Here is a 7877-nt window from a genome sequence, read left to right on the forward strand (position 1 = left end):
AACATGACCTCAATTTTACCTGACCTCTTAAAGAAATAAATACTCCATTGTAGCTGATAAAGTCACCATATCTTCTATACACATTTAGCATAATTAAATATATCAAACATTTCACTTAGTTAAATTGTGCCTAATGTTACCCACTTTTGAAATTAAATACCCTGAGACATATCCAATTAATGTTTGAATTTTTACAAATTACAAAATTTTTTAGAAGTTGCCTTCAAATCACATTTATTTATCAAATTATACTACGTATGGTGTACAGCGTGGACGGATACTGACATCTACAGGTATGGCGTTAAATAACCAGGTTAATTTCTGAAGATGGCACGAAATAAACCTTAATAAATGTTTTATTTTGTCGTGAGTTTTATCACCAGAGACATGAGAAATATCTTAAAGATCCAATCGAACTCGTGTTATCGACTTAAGAAGAATCACAATACCCAATATATACACATACACAAGTTATATATATATGGATTGACGTCTGCATTATAATTTAGGAAATTGTTGCTTTCTTTTAGACATGACGTCATGAATTTTTGTTTTACAGAGATACTTTAAAAGTTTGATGACAAAGTGCACATCGTCGTGTAATTTTCATTTTCGTAAATGTAATGGTTTTGTGTGAACAAGTTTTAATTCTTACTACACATTATTAAGATAATTCTGACGGATCACATTTATCATTAGGAAAATGTAAAAAGCAACATTTCCCCCGACTTGCTCTTTGCTCGTTCTGGCGCACACAGATTGGAGACAAAGATTACGAATCCATGCGAACGGAATGCTAATCCAAAGGACAAAGAGTTTTAATATTCAGTGCAACGAATTTCAGATATCTTTTTAAATAGATGTGTCCCTTCATTACACCTACTTTCGTAGCGGGCCCTTGGATCCAGATGAGCATTTCGGGTACATTTACATGTATCATTATTCAGCTCAATCAAACTAATTGACATTCAGTTTCCTCACATTGATTTATGTTTTCTATGTATATTATTTTCATGGATTTCAACCTTTACATGTACGTAAATTGCCCTCCTGCAGAACAATGAGTGGAAAATGTATATCTACTGCCGTATCTAATGTGGTTAAGGAAGTTCTAGAGTCATGGTCATTGTAGAGCGTTACTATTTTCAAATAGAAAAGATTTTCACTTTGAAGTCGTGCAACTTCCCTAGAATTCTCGAAAGAGTTATTGCTCTTTATATGACTATGGTAATAACAGTCCCTGGGACCGATAAATAGTTAAAAACCAAGAGACAGGAATAGGCTTTTAATAAGTGAAAACGGACGAAAGGTTGAATTGTTGATGTACACAACAACATTGAATATTTACCTACACCGGCTTTGACACAATGGCCAGATGGTTAAAGCATCGCACTCAAAATCACACGGCCTCTCACATCTGGTCGGCGCGGGTTCGAATCCCGCTCGCCCCGGTATGTGAGAAAGTTTACCCAGTTTACTTTCGGAAGGTCGGTGGTCTCTCACTAGGTACATTGTATCTGGGTTCTCTCTTCCACCAATAAAAAACTGGGCACCATCATATAACTGAAAAAAGTTTGAGTGTGGCGGAAAACATAAATCAATCCTCGACGCAAGTCTCACAAGATCATGTTACACTCCAGAAAGAAAAAAATCCTGCAAGTATTATGTTTGTCTTCGGTAGCAGTATTGATAATCCCGGCAATTAACCTATTTATAGATTAGTGTAGGTAATGTATTTCACGACTTTTCAATTTGTATTTCATGATATTTTACCAAAATGAAAAATCAATTTTAAAATATGAGAGATGAATAGGTAAATTACCATTATGTTAATGGCCCGCCCTAGATTAAACGATTAAATTTATTTGGATAATATATAAATGTTTAAAAAACCAAACAAAACAAAAAATCAACAAAAAGTCACCCCCTCCCAGAAAATAGAAAAACCAATGAAATAAAAGCAACACTATAGTATATATCATCTAGCAATGAAAACTGATCATGAGAAAATATAGATATCATATAGATTTCCTCGGACATAATGTGGAAGTCAAGTATCCGAAAAATAGAAAATACTACAATAAAATGTAGTACATGTATATACTAGCGGGAAAAAAGAAACCATGCCTTATTTAATATATGAAAAAATAATTTTTTTTTATATTTTTTTTTTTGGAATACTGTTAACAAATGTATTCGTTACAACATTTCATATTCCATTAATGTTAACGTCGAATAACGTCAATTTCAGCACACTCGAAAGACACTGGTATTCGAACTTGAATTAACAAAGTTAATGACGCGTGTGAAGACCATTTGCATTCACACATACTTGACAACGGCGCCTCATTGATGCCACTGAAGTGTTCGGAAATGCTTGAGGGATGTTGTTCCAGATGTTGGTTAAAGCCTGGCCTAAATCAGCCATTGTCACTGGCTGATTTGGTAAACGGCGTAGACGTCGTTCCATTTCATCCCAGACGTGCTCGATCGGGGGAAACAGCTGCCAAGGCAAGACATCGACATTCTGTTGAAAAAAAAAGTCCCTGACTACACGTGCAACATGTGGCCATGCGTTGTCTTGCTGCAGAGTGATGTGATTTTGCTGTCTCTGTATGAAAGATATCACATGGCGCTGAATATTTTCGTCTCGATAGCGTACGCCGGTGAGATTTCCATTGACAAATTCTAGAGGGATCCTTTCACGTGCTGTTATTCCACCCCACACCATAACGCTACCTCCACAGAATTGTCGACGTTGCACAACACAAGCGTCATGGTATCGCTCCCCAACGCGACGATGCACTCTACAACGGCCGTCACTGCTATCTAAATGAAATCTGCATTCATCAGTGAACATAATATTGGCCCAGTCCTGTATTCTGAATCGCAGATGTCGTCTGCACCACGCTAGTCTAGCGATATGATGACGTTAAACCAGTGTTGGGCGCACTGCTGGACGTCTTGGTCTGATGTTGTGCTCGCACAGACGATTACGCACAGTTCCTGGACTGATTAGTCGAAGTCAAGGAATGCTACGAGCAGTCAAACGTGCTGTTTGGAAACGATTTCTCAGGTACACAAGTCTAACGTGTTTATCCTGCCGACGCGACGTCACAAGAGGACGCACAGAACGTGGTCGATCCCGAATGTTACCAGATTGTTGGAAACGTCTCCATAATGACTGGATGGTGTTCCGATGAACTCCAAAGTGTCTTGCTACGATATGTTGTTGCCAACAGCACGATTACGTTGGTTTTCGCTGAGTCGTGGCATGACAGAATGGGTAAATTTTGTCAAAACTAAAGTGCTTTCCTTACCGAATAGTATCCAAACAAACCTTTTACACTTCTTACTCCAAACAATATTGGCCAGTAAAACTCGTGTGTATGAACACTTCACTAAACAACATGTGTTCACTAACCATGAAAAAGTCCGTGCATTTGAGTCGGGTACTATCTGATATTGTTAAAAAAAACATCACCTTTATCGATTGCTTAGATTTTATAAATATAAACAATAAAATAGAAAAATTATAAAGTCTCTTTTTTTTCGCCAGTATTTAATTTCATTCACATGGACCCCGTAGCGAAACGAAACGAAATCTACCGAAACGAAACGAAACCTACCGAAACGAAACCCACCGAAACGAAACGAAACCTACTGAAACGAAACGAAACAGATTGTATAATCGAACTCTTTTAATTATAATAATTAAAAATGGTATCTCAGGCCCCTGTTAAAGTTTACACATATAAATAAAATTCGCCTCCCCTTTGATGTAGGCTTTCGGCTTGACTGATACAAAGTTTTAAAAGTTGGAGGGGGGGGGGGGGGGTAAGCACAAAGCACATAAATACCATGTGCAATTAGCTTCGGATCCGTAAATTTCAGAACGGGAGGTTACAGTCTCACAGGTCAGAGGTCTGAGGAAACACACTAAACGAGGGATGGGGTCGTCGGCGTTGGATCCGCTTTTGGGCATAAATACATGTTTCAGTACTTTTGTTCTAAAGACAAATATATGCATATATGTGGATATTGTGTATTTGTATGTAGTATATCAAACGGTGGATTCTGAATATGTCCTCCCGTTCTCTTTGTGATTTCTGCTTAAAATTCCCTTGTTCATAAGCCTTTTCATTTTACAAAATGCCGACCTCCTCCTACTATTATTGCATTTAAAAAATTCCGTTTTCCGTCCCGTTTTCAATTCCCTGTCTTAGCAACAACCCAAATGTCAATCTCTCACCAGAGGGCGTATTACGCTACGCTACAACGATAACGCTGGGTAGAGATTGCCCAAATGTATAGAGTTTTTCCATTATTGAAAGTACTCGCACCTCAGCAGTTAGAGATATAAAATAAGAGGTTAAGAGCTCTTCCTGCTTTCAATTTTCTCAGACACCAGCTTCTTCAAACAATGTATCTATGCCCAAAGGCAGATCCAACGTCGGCGACCCCACCCCTTGTAAAGTGTGTTTCCCCAGATCTCTGAGACTGTAACCCTCGGTTCTGAAATCTATGGATCCGAAACTAATTGTACATGCCATTTAATCAACTACGGATATGTACTTTGTGCTTACTCCCCCTTTCCAACTTTTAAAACTTTGTAACAGTCAAGCCGAAAGCCTACATCAAAGGGGAGGCGAATTTTATTGATATGTTGTAACTTTCACAGGGGCCTAAGATACCATTTTTAATTATTATAATTAAAAGAGTTCGGTTATACAATCTGTTTCGTTTCGGTGGGTTTCGTTTCGTTTCGGTAGATTTCGTTTCGTTTCGCACTTTACAGGTACCGAGTGGTTAGAGCATCGCATTCGATGTTCTGTGTATGATCAAAGCGATCCGGGCCGTTGTTAATAGGGGTTTCAAGAGTCTCGTTTGGAGTCAGCATTTCGCAAAATCTACGGTCGTTATATTGATCTAATTGGTAAATGCAGTGGTTGGTGGTGAGTTGTCTGGCGTGTTTCATACCAATATTAACCCGTTCCTTACATACTGATTTTGACTATGGGTTATTCCATATACCGGATCAAGATACAGGGCTTACAACGATTGTGAGAGGTCAAGAAGTGTTGCTTACTCCTCCTAAACTTCCGATTCCACCTCCAGTTTTTCAAGATATCCATGTATGCCCTGCACTTCACTTTGTATTCTTTATATGATTTTTGAGATTCATCTCTCTTCGTTTTCACATTTGTCTTTTTAAAACCATGAAAGGCGAAGATAAGGAAATTTAATCAATCTCATAACTCCCACAAGCAATACAAATAGAGAGTTGGTCATACGTTGTGATAGGTACAAATGTATCAAACATGTATAGTCTTATAATATAATTCCGTGGGGATCCGGGTTAGAATAGGTCCTCAGTACCCCCCTTGCTTGTCGTAAGAGGCGACTAAATGGGGCGGTCCTTCGGATGAGACCGCAAAAACCAAGGTCCTGTGTCACAGCAGGTGCGGCACGATAAAGATCCCCCCCTGCTCAAAGGCCATAATCGCCGAGCATAGACCTAAATTTTGCAGCCCTTCACCGGCAGTGGTGACGTCTCCATATGAGTGAAATATTCTCGAGAGGAACGTAAAACAATATTCAATCAATCTTATAATATAAACATTTATTCAACTAATATCTTCTGCAAAATCTGAAAAAAGGTGAGTAAAGCTAAACCAGAAAATATATTTCATACTTGATAAAATCCATGCTAATATATGAAATGGAAAGAAAGTGGCTTTGATGAACATTTACTGGATCCTGCAATATATCTCTGCTAACTTTTCATCACTAGAACTTACTAGTATACAATCATACAGACTTCAAAGAAATTGGGCAAAAATGTGAAATTTCGAATTTTATAAACCCTCTCTATCATTTGGAAGTTATATTTCCGAGGTATAATCAATCAACTTTGTGTCCAACATATGTTGCATTCAAAATGCGGTTGGAGTGCCTTACGATCATTTAGACTGGTATTTAAAAATTAAGGATTATCTCCCTCATGCATAGCTTTTATCCTTAAACGAATTTGACTCCACTTTTTTGCATAAGTTTTACATGCATCCAATTTCTTTTGTAGAGGTGTAGCAGTGAAGATATTTTTGAAAAAAATATTTTGATGTGCATTGTATAGTTCAATGTGTCACTCAGTTGACACTCCTACACATTGACCATGCGATATAGTAAAATTCGTATTCCTCAACTATATGCAGATAATACCAAGGAGCGAGAAATCATTTTTGAAATATTTGCCCAATTCTGTTTTACCCTAGCGTTCAAATATCTGATGTCTTGGTGGTATCGGGGATCTGATTGTTGGGAATGTATTGAAATATATTTACCATATACCTATTAACGGGACTAATTCCCCAGTGCCCCCCCCCCCCCCCCAATTCTGGTGGGGTTTTTTTTTGTTGTTGGTTTTTTTACTTTTAATGATCAAATTCTACTTTCTATAATGTGTTTCAAAGGTCAGGTGTCATAACAAATTAAGGTGATGCATGAACACAGAAGCTTATTTTAGTTAATTTGTTATTTGTTTTGTAAACAAAGATTGCGTTATGTTATTGTTTACGAAGTTTTCAAAAGAATAGATATCGATCTAAGTTTATTATATGAAAGGTAAAGATATCACATTCATTTTAATTATCTTTTAGGTGAAATGTGTCATAAGAAAGTTATATTTCTGACTGCAAAATGAAGATGCTTTAAATTACAAAATTAACATTTCACTGGTTTGTTTGCAAACATAACAAGCGATGTTTGTAAACCACATGCCCCCAATGGTGCAAAATTGAAAAGGGTTATACACACACATCATTTAATTAATAGTAGCGTCATCAATTCAAAATATTGAGCAGACAATATCTTCGTATGTTAAGAGTGGATTGATCATGTGACCTAAAAATCAGTAGGGGTAATCTATTCCTTATGTTTACCAGTGTACCAAGTTTGGTGTCACTGTAGCAAATAATTCTTAAAATATAGGAGACAATATATTACCATGTCCAATTTAACCCTTGACCATGTGACCTCAAAATAAAATAGGGTCATCTTCTCCTAAAAATGTACCAGTGTAGCAAGTTTGATGTCTCTCAAGCAAAGGGTTCTCAAAATATTAAGCGGACAGTATATTTCTATGTCTAGTTTGACCTGTGACCATGTGACCTCAAAATCAATAGGGGTCATCTTCTCCTGAAGATGTACCAATGTACCAAGTTTGATTTCTGTCAAGCAAAGAGTTCTCTAGACATCGAGTGGTTAGTATATTCCTATGTGATCTATGACCATGTGACCTCAAAATCAATAAGGGTCATTTACTCCCTGGAATGTACCAGTGTGCCAAGTTTGACGTCAGTCAAGCAAAGGGTTTGCAATATATTGAGCGGACAGTATGTTCCTATATCCAGAGTAGATTGACCATAACCTTTTGACCTGAAAATTACAGGGGTCCTTATCTACTCATAACCAACCCACATATTAAATATCATTACGATCAAATGAATGGTTCTCAAGATATTGAGCGAACAAAATGTGGTCTACTGACCGACCGACCGACAGGTGCAAAGCAATATGTCCCTATTCCTTGAAGGGGGCATAAAAACTCGAGTCTTCGTTTACATAGCACAGAGTTAAGACTATTAATATTGCTTTTCTTCTTGCATTCAGAAGGTCAAATTGTGGCTGTCAACATTAAATGAGTTATATTTGTAGTCTTTAACACCAGTAATGAAAACTACTGTTTTCCAAAAAAGTAAACCAGTCCCTTCAAATATTTAGAGAACATGACTTCAGGAGTGTATTAAAATTCATTACTGCAGGGAGTGTCTAAAATCACTTAAAATGCATTAATTAAATTGAAAATGAAGTTGATC

This window comes from Ostrea edulis, chromosome 3 (genome assembly GCF_947568905.1).
Source record: "Ostrea edulis chromosome 3, xbOstEdul1.1, whole genome shotgun sequence".
Lineage (NCBI taxonomy): Eukaryota > Metazoa > Mollusca > Bivalvia > Ostreida > Ostreidae > Ostrea > Ostrea edulis.